The sequence below is a fragment of the Oncorhynchus gorbuscha genome, linkage group LG15 (genome assembly GCF_021184085.1).
Source record: "Oncorhynchus gorbuscha isolate QuinsamMale2020 ecotype Even-year linkage group LG15, OgorEven_v1.0, whole genome shotgun sequence".
Lineage (NCBI taxonomy): Eukaryota > Metazoa > Chordata > Actinopteri > Salmoniformes > Salmonidae > Oncorhynchus > Oncorhynchus gorbuscha.
In genome coordinates this window covers 28,024,447-28,037,508 of record NC_060187.1, presented here as the reverse complement: position 1 = coordinate 28,037,508, position 13,062 = coordinate 28,024,447, and the positions used below count along the sequence as shown (strand labels likewise).

At 43.8% G+C, this 13,062-nt stretch overlaps 1 pseudogene; it reads left to right on the top strand.

Annotated features, from left to right (window-relative positions):
• The first annotated feature begins 1,634 nt into the window (after window positions 1-1,634).
• Window positions 1,635-11,954, top strand: LOC123996395 (annotated as a pseudogene).
• Window positions 11,955-13,062: the final 1,108 nt, after the last annotated feature.

The window sequence follows — 13,062 nt, the reverse complement described above, 5'->3', positions numbered from 1 at the left end:
TTGGTTGTAGATCATTACTAGACAACCATTTTAAAATCTTGTCATAGATTTTCAAGTAGGTTTAAGTCAAAACTGTAACTCGACCACTCAAGAACATTCACTGTCTTCTTGGTAAGCAACTCCAGTGTAGTTTTGGCCTTGTGTTTTAGGTTATTGTTCAGCTGAAAGGTAAATTCATCTCCCAGTGTCTGTGGAAAGTAGACTGAACCAGGTTTTCCTCTAGGATTTTGCCTGTGCTTATCTCCATTCAATTGATTTTTTATTCTGAAAAACTTACCAACCCTTAATGATTACTAACATACCCATAACATGATGCAGCCACCACAATGCTTGAAAATAAATGTTATTTGGGGATTTGCCACAAACATAACAATTTGTATTCAAGACATCAAATTACTTGCTTTGCCAATTTGTTTTGCAGTATTACTTTAGTGCCTTGTTGCAAACAGGATGCCTATTTTGGAATATGTTTTATTCTGTACAGGCTTCCTTCTTTTTGATCAATTAGGTTACTATCGTGGAGTAACTACAATGTTGATGACCCATCCTCAGTTTTCTCTTATTATAGCCATTAAACTCTGTAACGGTCTTAAAGTCACCATTGACCTCATTGTGAAATCCCTGAGTGGTTTCCTTCCTCTCCGGTAACTGAGTTAGGAAGGATGCCTGTATATTTGTGGTGACTGGGTTTATTGATACACCATCCAAAGGGTAATTAGTAACTTTGCCATGCTCAAAGGGCTATTAAATGTCTGCTTTTTTTCTCTTTCTTTTTTTACCCATATACCAATAGGTGCCCTTTTTTTGTGAGGCATTGGAAAACCTCCCTGGTCTTTGTGGTTGAATCTGTGTTTGAAATTCACTGCTCCACTGAGGGACCCTACATATAATTGTGTGTGGGGTACAGAGAATAGGTAGCCATTTAAAAATCATGTTAAACACTATTATTGCACACAGAATGAGTCCATGCAACTTATGTGACTGTTTAAGGAACGTTTTACTCCTGAATGTATTTAGGCTTGCCACAACAAAGGGGTTGAATACTTATCGACTCAAGACATTTAATATTTTCATTTTTGATTAATTTGTAAAAATTTCCAAAAACATTATTCCACTTTGACATTATGGAGTATTGTGTCTAGACCAGTGACAACAAACAAAATGTGGAAAAGGTTAAGGGTAGTGAATACTTTCTGAAAGAACTAGTTAAATGCATTAGATTTAGCATTGGTTAGGGTTTCATGTAATAATCAGTGTAGTTGTATTACCTGGTTTATGGCAGTAATATTGTTATATAATACCGTTATATAAAATCTATAATTACTATGGTAGTTAGATGTAAGTTATAATAAATAGGTTATATAAATAATGGTTAACCACTGTAGGCCTAGTTTGATATCAGTTTAGTTGAATGGTTTTAACAAAGTTTTACTGACACTGCACCGGGGGAATGATGTGACGTGGTTTCTGCTCTCTGATTGGACGAAGCGCTCAACGTAGCAAATGGAGTCATCCCGATTGACGCGTCTTTAGCAAATGAGCGCCGGCCAGAGGCGGGGCTAGCCGACCACACAATATTCACCCACCTGTCTGTCTATGTAGTGATGTGTGCATTTATGTGTGTGTATGTGTTGGCATAGATCATGTATGTGGATTTTAAAAAGCAGAAGTTTAGAAATCTTACATCGCATCCCAACTAAAGGCAATAAAAAATCGATTGTTCCTAGAAGGGAGTCATTCTCTGGAACAGTCTTAACTAGACCATCATCAGGCCAATAGACCAGCAGCGCAGGGAGGATGGATCCGTTGTTGTATCTCGGTGGACTGGTAGTTAGTTCTCTTTCTGTTGTGGATCAAGGTGAAAGGCTTAGACTACGTGATCGTTCACCAGAGATGGATATTCGTCTGTCTATTTCTGCTGCCGCTCTCAGTCATATTTGATGTATATTATTACATGCGCGCGTGGCTCATCTTCAAAATGTGTTCCGCGCCAAAACAGCACGACCAGCGCGTGCGGGACATCCAGAGACAGGTAAATCCACGTGGCTAAATTACAACGACAACGTGTGTGCGCGTGCGTGAGAGAGAGAGTGCTGTGAGGTTCCTGGGGTTCATAAGGTGAATGCACCAATTTGTAAGTCGCTCTGGATAAGAGCGTCTGCTAAATGACTTAAATGTAAATGTTAAATGTTCGGAAAGACTGTAATCCCTCTCTTCCTAAAGAGCTTTTTGGAAAGAACGAGGGATTTGGGAATGAAGGAGAGGAATAACAAACTGCGGCATTCACTGCATAGGTCTTGGAGTTCAGTGTGTGTGTGCATTCCGGGAGCTCAGTATTTGAACATGGCATCAGATACTGTATTTCCTTCTGTCATTTACAAAGTTTAAATTCTTTCTTCCATTGAATGCTCTGTAGTGATTTATAGGGAATAGCAGGAGTAGGGCTTTAATCAGAGACCCCAGAGAAAGTGCAGTGCCTTCTGTGCCATAAAGGTCCAGACCTTTAGGCAGAGGCCATAATACATACAGTATGATACTGTGTGTGGGTTGCAGGTACATGTGTGGAGGAAGGAGGGGGGAAGACTCACATGTACAGGTCGACCTGGCTGGCTGGCTGACTGTCTCTCTCAGAGATGGGAAATACAAGAAGACTAACAAGAACATCATGATCAACATGATGGACATACTGGAGGTGGACACACAGAGGCAGGTAGGACAAACCCACTCGCACGCTGTAGCTCTGTATATAAATGTATGTAGGTGTGTGTAAACCTGGGAAAGTATATGTACAACACGTGGTTCGTGTGGAGCTCCTGGTCAACATGGGTCAGATCACTGCTCTCCTCAACTCCCTGGGCTGGACTCTGCCTGTGCTGCCAGAACTGGACGACCTCACTGTCGGTAACTCCCTGGGCTGGACTCTGCCTGTGCTGCCAGAACTGGACGACCTCACTGTCGGTAACTCCCTGGGCTGAACTCTGCCTGTGCTGCCAGAACTGGACCACCTCACTGTCGGTAACTCCCTGGGCTGGACTCTGCCTGTGCTGCCAGAACTGGATGACCTCACTGTCGGTACGCTATGCATATCATTATCATTATATCTGCATTTCATCAGTATATATTGTTGGCTCAGGTTTTATGGTGTATGGTGGTATATGTTTTTGTGTATGGTTTTGAGTTATTGGTATATGGTATATAATGTATATATTGTTGCATGGCTGTTATATGGTATATATGGTGGTATATGCAATGATGTATATAAACCCCAGATTGCTTCTTTCACGCTTCTAGGTTTGTAGAACGGAAGTTCAGCAAAGTGGTATTGTTTATGTTCTGGTCGCAAGCTTGCATAATGGCGGCACAATCCTCTCACCGATGCTGCTGTAGTGTCCCTTTTTGTTCCAACAACAAACAAAAACCATATCTCAGCTTTCACGACTTCCCAAGGATGCAACTTTACGTGACAGCGGGGTGAGAGCAATTAGAAGAGATGAGGGCCCTGACGTCACTATTTTACATGGGAGCACCTTCGTCTGTCGCCTGCATTTTAACCTGGCCAACTGTCAGCCATATTGGCACTCCCCAGTAGGAGCAGTCCTCCATAGGAATGAATGGAATTCTACACTATTTCAATTAAGGACAAAATTATATGTATTTAAGTATTTTTATTGTTGTAGTGGGGACAGTAAAATTATACTTGAAGGAAAATGTTTTTAAATCTATTTATATTTAATTTGAGTCTTTAGTTCACATAATAATATTTATACTGAACAAAAATATATAAACTGTCACTTTGTGTATGTAGGTAGCAGGGAAGTCAAGCGCAGGAGAATTAAACTTGGTATAAATGGAGTATTTTAATAACTTAAAACACAGACTCCAAAACCAAAGTCCATAATAAAATAAATGTGGGTACAAGAACCCGTCGCACATCAATCCATAAAACATGAACATAACGATAAACAATCTCTGACTAGGACATGAGGGGAAACAGAGGGTTAAATATACAACATATAATGAATGGGATTGGAACCAGGTGTGTAAGAAGACCAGACAAAACCAATGGAAAATGAAACATAGATCAATGATGGCTAGAAGACCGGTGACGTCGATCGCCGAGCACCACCTGAAAAAGGAGAGGCATCGACTTCGGCAGAATTCGTGACATAAACACAGGCCTCCCGAGGAGCGCAGCGGTCTAAAACACGCAGTGTTGCAGTGTCACTACAGCCTGAGGTTCACATAGGGAGTCCCATAGGGCGGCACACAATTGGTCCAGAGTTGTCCGAGTTAGGGGCAGATAATGCCAAGAGTGTGCAAAGCTGTCATTAAGGCAAAGGGTGGCTACTTTGAATAATCTCAAATATGAAATATATTTCGATTTGTTTAACACCTTTTTGGTTACTACATTATTCCATATGTGTTATTTCATAGTTCTGATGTCTTCACTATTATTCTACAATGTAGAAAATTGTAAAAATAAAGAAATACTCTTGAATGAGTAGCTGTGTCCAAACATTTAACTGGTACTGTATATAAACGCAACATGTAACAATTTCAAAGATTTTACCTTCTTATAGTTCATATAAGGAAATCAGTCAATTGAAATAAATAAATTAGGCCCTAATCTATCGATTCTAGGGCATAGGCCCACCCACTTGACAGCCAGGGCCACCCACAGCCAATCAGAATGAGTTTTTCCCCACAAAAGGGCTTTATTACAGATAGAAATACTGATCATGCTGCTTAATCAGTTTCTTGATAAGCCACACATGTCAGGTGGATGGATTATCTTGGCAAAGGAGAAATGCTCACTAACGGGGACGTAAGCAAATTTGTGCACAAAATTTGACAGAAAATAGCTTTTGTGTGTATGGAACATTTCTGGTTGCGCGGTGGCTTCAACCCATCGCCCCATGTCAGTCATCTAGCGTATATATGAATCATTGGGTTTATATATTGTTGTTCGGCTGTGTTATATGATGTATATATATACATGGTGGTATATGTTGTTGTTATTGTTGTTGTTCTATAGAACAACTGACTGATCCAGAGGGGTATACTACAAAGCAGGATCAATGAGTTAGCAGGATCAATGAGTTAGTCAGCTGACTTGCCTTTCTATTCTGAAATAACCCTTTTTTTTTTTTTTAGATAAGCTTGAAATGGGCATGGACTAATTGACTCAATAACCCAAAACACATATCTACTTTTAGTTTTCTTAATGAACCAGAAAATCAATAGTTATTTCTGGTTGTTGATCAAAGTTAGCTGGCTAACTCATGTTAGATGTTTCCATGGCATCTTATCCATCAGGGTTGTTTATTTCCTGTTGGGAGCATCATCACCCTCTCTTATTGGATTAGAGGATCCATTGTTTATAGATGGTAGAGTTCCGAGGGTGAAACTCAGAGGAAATGGCTTCAGAGTGCACAGCACTCCTGGATCAGATTCCATAATGGTTTTCCGGATCCATAAATGTTAGAGCAACAGCTTAATGTTTTCTCTTCAGCATGCTGTAGATTGATCTGGAGCAACACACACACACACACACACACACACACACACACACACACACACACACACACACACACACACACACACACACACACACACACACACACACACACACACACACACACACACACACACACACACACACACACACGATAAACTCTTTGAGTGTTTACGCTGCTCTCTGCTTCACCTGTGAGGAGATTGAGTTCCCCAAGTCCCTAAAGTGTTGTTGTTTTGTTTGTCTATGTATCCTGTATTGTTGGTGTTGTAAATTGACTGTGTCCCTGAGCACTAGTGTGCCCCAACTGTCTTTTGTTTACTGAATAATCAAGTCTACCTGTCTACCCCACCCCATCGCTCCCTCTTTCTCCCTCTCGCTCTCCATCTACAGGAGGTCTGGTGATGGGTACAGGCATAGAGTCATCCTCTCATATCTACGGACTCTTCCAGCACATCTGTGTTGCACATCTGTGTTGCCTTTGAGCTGGTGCTGGCTGATGGCAGAGCTCTCTTTACTGCTCAGATCTTTAAGAGAACCTTGGTGTCGGAGCAGAGCAATACCTCCAGTTCTGAAGCTCACAGAGCAATGCTACAGGCTTCCAGTTCTGTATCCCACAGAGCAATGCTACAGGCTTCCAGTTCTGTATCCCACAGAGCAATGCTACAGGCTTCCAATTCTGTATCCCACAGAGCACTGCTACAGGCTTCCAGGTCTGTAGTTCACAGAGCAATGCTACAGGCTTCCAGTTCTGTATCCCACAGAGCAATGCTACAGGCTTCCAGTTCTGTATCCCACAGAGCAATGCTACAGGCTTCCAGTTCTGTATCCCACAGAGCAATGCTACAGGCTTCCAGTTCTGTATCCCACAGAGAAATGCTACAGGCTTCCAGTTCTGTAGCCCACAGAGCAATGCTACAGGCTTCCAGTTCTGTATCTCACAGAGCAATGCTACAGGCTTCCAGTTCTGTAGCCCACAGAGCAATGCTACAGGCCTCCATTTCTGGAGCTCACAGAGCAATGCTACAGGCTTCCAGTTATGTAGCCCACAGAGCAATGCTACAGGCCTCAATTTCTGGAGCTCACAGAGCAATGCTACAGGCTTCCAGTTCTGGAGCTCACAGAGCAAGGCTACAGGCCTCCAGTCCTTAGCTCACAGAGCAATGCTACAGGCCTCCAGTTCTGTAACTAACAGAGCAAAGCTACAGACCTATAGTCCTTTAGAAAACATAAAGCCAACACCACTGGAAATGGCAGTTAATCTGGAAACAAAGGTTCCACAGTACAACCAGAGAGAGCGAGAGAGAAGGAAAGGAGAAAGAAGGAGGATTGCATCTGCAATCTGCTATGTGGCTCTTACAGAAGGGGAACTGATGTTCTCGTGTGTGTGTGTCTTCTCTCAGGAAGAGAACTCTGACCTGTTCCACGCAGTTCCATGGTCCTGTGGAACTCTGGGGATCCTGGTTGCTGCAGAGATAAAGATCGTCCCGGCAAGGTATTGGGTTCGTCGGCAGTATGAGCCAATCAGAGGGCTGGAGAACATCTGCCGTCGTTTCAGTGAGGCGTCTGAGGACAAGAACAACACATTTGTAGAAGGACTGCAGTACTCACTTGACAAAGTTGTTATCATGACTGACATGGCTGAACCCGACAAGGTGAGAGAGAGAAATAGAGGAAGAATGATAAGGTACTCTCAGAAGGACAATGGAAGATCTAACCATATCCCTGCACTGTGTGTGTCTGTGTGTGTTTCAGATCAACAGGATCAGCCTGCACTATAAGCCGTGGTTCTTCAAGCACGTTGAGAGATACCTGACAGAGAACAACACAGCAGTGGAGTACATCCCTCTACGCCACTACTACCACAGACACACACGATCCATCTTCTGGGAGCTCCAGGTACACACATACACACACATACACACACACACACATACAACAAAATCTCATTTTATTTGTCACCTGCGCCGAATACAACAAGTGTAGACCTTACCATGAAATGCTTACTTACAAGCCCTTAACCAACAGTGCAGTTCAATAAGTTAAAATAATTACCAAATAAACTAAAGTAAAAAATAATAATAAAGTAACACAATAAAATAACAATAACGAGGCCACATGCAGGTTGATACCGGTACCGAGTCAGTACCTGGGGGTACAGGCCAGTTGAGGCAATCTGTACATGTAGGTAGGGGTGAAGTGACCATGCATAGACAAGCAAATGGAGGAGGGGGGTTGGTGTCAATGTAAATAGTCTGGTGGCCATTTTATTCATTGTTCCATGACTTTGGGTAGAAGCTGCCAAGGAGCCCCCCGGTCCTAGACTTGGCGCTCTGGTACCGCCTGCTGTGCGGTAGCAGAGGAAACAGTCCTCCTTATAGGCTGTCTCGTCATTGTTGGTTCTCAGGCCTACCACTGTTGTGTCGTCAGTAAACTTAATAATGGTGTTGGAGTCATGTTTTGCCACGCAGTCGTGGTTGAACAGGGAGTACAGGAGGGAACTAAGTACACACCCCTGAGGGGCCCCAGTGTTGAGGATCAGCGTGGCCGACGTGTTGTTGCCTACCCTTACCACCTGGGGGCTGTCCGTCAGGAAGTCCAGGATCCAGTTGCAGAGGGGGGTGTTTAGTCCCAGGGTCCTTAGCTTAGTGATGAGCTTCATGGGCACTATGGTGTTGAACGCTGAGCTGTAGTCAATGAACAGCATTTTCACATAGGTGTTCCTTTTGTCTAGGTGGGAAAGGGCAGTGTGGAGTGCGATTGAGATTGCGTCATCTGTTAGGGCGGTATGCACACTCAAGTGGGTCTAGGGTATCCGGGAGGATGCTGTTGATGTGAGCCATAACCAGCCTTGCAAAGCATTTCATAGCTACCGACGGGAGTGCTACGGGCAGTAATCATTTAGGCAGGTTACTTTCGCTTCCTTGGGCACAGGGACTATGGTGGTCTGTTTGAAACCTGTAGGTATTACAGACTCGGTCAGGGAGAGGTTGAAAATGTCAATGAAGACACTTGCCAGTTGGTCCGCGCATGATTTTAGTACACGTCCTGGTAATCCGTTTGGACCCGCGGCTTTGTGAATGTTGACCTGTTTAAAGGTCTTGCTCACATCGGCTACCAATCACGTTGTCACACAGTCATCCAAAACAGCTGGTGCTCTTGTGCATGCTTCAGTGTTGCTTGCCTCAAAGCGGGCATAAAAGTCATTTAGCTCGTCTGGTAGGCTCGCGTCACTGGGCAGCTCACTTCTGGGTTTCCCTTTGTAGTCCGTAATAGTTTTCAAGTCCTGCCACATCCGACGAGCGTCAGAGCCGGTGTAGTAGGATTCAATCTTCATCCTGTATTGACACTTTACTTTTTTGATGATTTCTTATTTTTTATAAGCGTCCGGATTAATGTCCCGCTCCTTGAAAGTGTCAGCTCTAGCCTTTAGCTCGATGCGAATGTTGCCTGTAATCCATGGCTTCTGGTTGGGACATGTACGTATGGTCATTGTGGGGATGATGTCGTCAGTGCACTTATTGATGAAGCTGATGACCACTTTCGTATTGAGCGATTCACTGGTACTTTAGTTTTAGCATGTAAGCAGGAATCAGGAGGATATAATTATGGTCAGATTTGGCAAATGGAGGGCGGGGGAGAGCTTTGTATGCATCTCTGTGTGTGGAGTAAAGGTGGTTTGTAGTTTTTTCCCCTCTGGATGCACATGTGACATGCTGGTAAAAATGTGGTAAAACTGCATTAAAGTCCCTGGCCACTAGGAGCGTCGCTTCTGGGTGAGCATTTTCTTGGTTGCTGATGGCCTTATACAGTTGTTTGAGTTCCAGCATCGGTCTGTGGTGGTTGGTAAATAGACGGCTACAAATAATATACGTTTCATCTTCAATGCCCTTGCTAATGGAAGGAGGTTTTCACTCAAAATCTCACGATACATGGCCCCATTCATTCTTTCCTTTACACGGATCAGTTGTTCTGGTCCCTTTGCAGAAAAACAGCCCCAAAGCATGATGTTTCCACCCCCATGCTTCACATTAGGTATGGTGTTCTTTGGATGCAACTCAGCATTCTTTGTCCTCCAAACACGACGAGTTGAGTTGTTACCAAAAACTTATATTTTGGTTTCATCTGACCATATGACATTCTCCCAATCTTCTTCTGGATCATCCAAATGCTCTCTAGCAAACTTCAGACGGTCCTGGACATGTACTGACTTAAGCAGGGGGACACGTCTGGCACTGCAGGATTTGAGTCCCTGGCGGCGTAGTGTGTTTGTTACTTTGGTCCCAGCTCTCTGCAGGTCATTCACTAGGTCCCCTCGTGTGGTTCTGGGATTTTTGCTCACTGTTCTTGTGATCATGTTGACCCCACGGGGTGAGATCTTGCGTGGAGCCCCAGATCGAGGGAGATTATCAGTGGTCTTGTATGTCTTCCATTTCCTAATAATTGCTCCCACCGTTGATTTCTTCAAACCAAGCTGCTTACCTATTGCAGATTCAGTCTTCCCAGCCTGGTGCAGGTCTACAATTTCGTTTCTGGTGTCCTTTGACAGCTCTTTGGTCTTGGCCATAGTGGAGTTTGGAGTGTGACTATTTGAGGTTGTGGACATGTGTCTTTTATACTGATAACAAGTTCAAACAGGTGCCATTAATACAGGTAGCGAGTGGAGGACAGAGGAGCCTCTTAAAGAAGAAGTTACAGGTCTGTGAGAGCCAGAAATCTTGCTTGTTTGTAGGTGACCAAGTACTTATTTTCCACCATAATTTGCAAATAAATTCATTAAAAATCCTACAATGTGATTTTCTGGATTTTTTTCCCTCATTTTGTCTGTCATAGTTGAAGTGTACCTATGATGAAAATTACAGGCCTCTCTTATTCTTTTAAGTGGGAGAACTTGCACAATTGGTGGCTGACTAAATACTGTTTTGCCCCACTGTACATACACATACATAAATATACACACACATACACACAGTGCATTAGACAGATGATACAAAGTGACCCTTTTATCCTGCAGATTTCAGCATGTCATCATCTCCTTCCCCAGAACATAACTCTGCATTAGTCTCCCTAATGTACACAGACACACACGCTGCCATTAGGAAGCCACGTGTGGTTTGCTGGTAATTGTTCCTTAACCTTAAATTATGTTTGAAATTATGGCAAGTTTTTCTCTGACAGTTATATGAGACATAGACGAGGGTCGTGTTCTGTGGGACATATAATAAACAATCTTTCTGAAATAGAAAACTAAAATGTGTTTCACTCCATTTCAAAACTGTTTTTCCTTACTGGACACAACTGTGGAGCTGGAAAGCTGATTGCTATAAACATGAATGTGTGTTTTTGTCTCGAGGACATCATCCCGTTTAGTAACCACCCAGTGTTCCGGTGGATGGTTCCTCCTAAGATCTCTCTGTTGAAGCTGACCCAGGGAGAGACCATCTGACAACTGTATGAGCATCACCATGTTGTGCAGGACATGCTGGTCCCCATGAAACACATCCAGACCGCTATCGCAAGCTTTCACCAGGACATCCATGTAAGACACACAGACACACACAAACTAGTACATTTCACATAAGACACATAGCATGCTTCCTCAACGTAACATACCCTAATACATTATACACACAAGTGTGACTGAGTTGGTTTATCTCATTTAGGGGTGTGAATGAGTTGGAACAGTATATCTCATTTTAGGGGAGTGACTGAGTTGGTATATCTCATTTAAGGGTGTAACTCTCTCACTGTAGGGGTGTAACTAAGTTGGTATGTCCCTCCTTGCAGGTGTACCCTCTTGGTTGTGTCCGTTCGTGCTCCCCCTGGCCCGGGGGATGGTTCATCCTAAAGGTGAGGAGGCAGAGCTATACGTGGACATCGGAGTGTACGGAGAACCCAGGGTTAAACACTTCATGTAGACAGCTGGAACAGTTTGTCAGAGAGGTGTGTGTGTGTGTGTGTGTGTGTGTGTGTGTGTGTGTGTGTGTGTGTGTGTGTGTGTGTGTGTGTGTGTGTGTGTGTGTGTGTGTGTGTGTGTGTGTGTGTGTGTGTGTGTGTGTGTGTGTGTGTGTGTGTGTTCCAGATGCTGTATGCTGATGAGTACATGGAGCGTAGTGAGTTCTGGGTAATGTTTGTCGAGATGTCAAAATCACCGGAGCTGGGCTGTCGGGATGCTTTCCCTGAGGTATACGACAAGATCTGCATAGCTGCACGACACTGACCTCTGACCACTAACCCCTGATCCTTTAACATCTGCCATCCCACTAGTAACATGATGAAGATTAGAGCCTTTAAGGAGTGTTCTCAGCCTGTTTGTATTGTAAAGCCCAGTGAATGTGCTGATGAAACAAATACAGCCATAACACCAGCCTGTTTAGATGTACATTAGCGTTCAAAGGTTTGGGGTCACTTCGAAATTACCTTGTTTTTGAAAGAAAAGCACATTTTTTTGTCCATTAAAATAACATCAAATTGATCAGAAATACAGTGTAGACATTGTTAATGTTGTAAATGACTATTGTAGCTGGAAACGGCCGATTAAAAAAAAAAAGGAATATCTACATAGGCGTACAGAGGCCCAATTTCAGCAACCATCACTCCTGTGTTCCAATGGCAGGTTGTGTTAGCTAATCCAAGTTTATCATTTTAAAAGGCTAATTGATCATTAGAAAACTGTTGTGTTAACTACACTGCTCAAAAAAATAAAGGGAACACTTAAACAACACAATGTAACTCCAAGTCAATCACACTTCTGTGAAATCAAACTGTCCACTTAGGAAGCAACACTGATTGACAATAAATTTCACATGCTGTTGTGCAAATGGAATAGACAACAGGTGGAAATTATAGGCAATTAGAAAGACACCCCCAATAAAGGAGTGGTTCTGCGGGTGGTGACCACAGACCACTTCTCAGTTCCTATGCTTCCTGGCTGATGTTTTGGTCACTTTTGAATGCTGGCGGTGCTTTCACTCTAGTGGTAGCGTGAGACGGAGTCTACAACCCACACAAGTGGCTCAGGTAGTGCAGCTCATCCAGGATGGCACATCAATGCGAGCTGTGGCAAGAAGGTTTGCTGTGTCTGTCAGCGTAGTGTCCAGAGCATGGAGGCGCTACCAGGAGACAGGCTAGTACATCAGGAGGCGTGGAGGAGGCCGTAGGAAGGCAACAACCCAGCAGCAGGACCGCTACCTCCGCCTTTGTGCAAGGAGGAGCAGGAGGAGCACTGCCAGAGCCCTGCAAAATGACCTCCAGCAGGCCACAAATGTGCATGTGTCTGCTCAAACGGTCAGAAACAGACTCCATGAGGTATGAGGGCCTGACGTCCACAGGTGGGGGTTGTGCTTACAGCCCAACACCATGTTGCCAGAGAACACCAAGATTGGCAAATTCGCCACTGGTGCCCTGTGCTCTTCACAGATGAAAGCAGGTTCACACTGAGCACATGTGACAGAGTCTGGAGACGCCTCCACATCTCCTGGCGTTGTACGAGATATTCAGTTTCTTGGTAATTTCTCACATGGAATAGCCTTCATTTCTCAGAACAA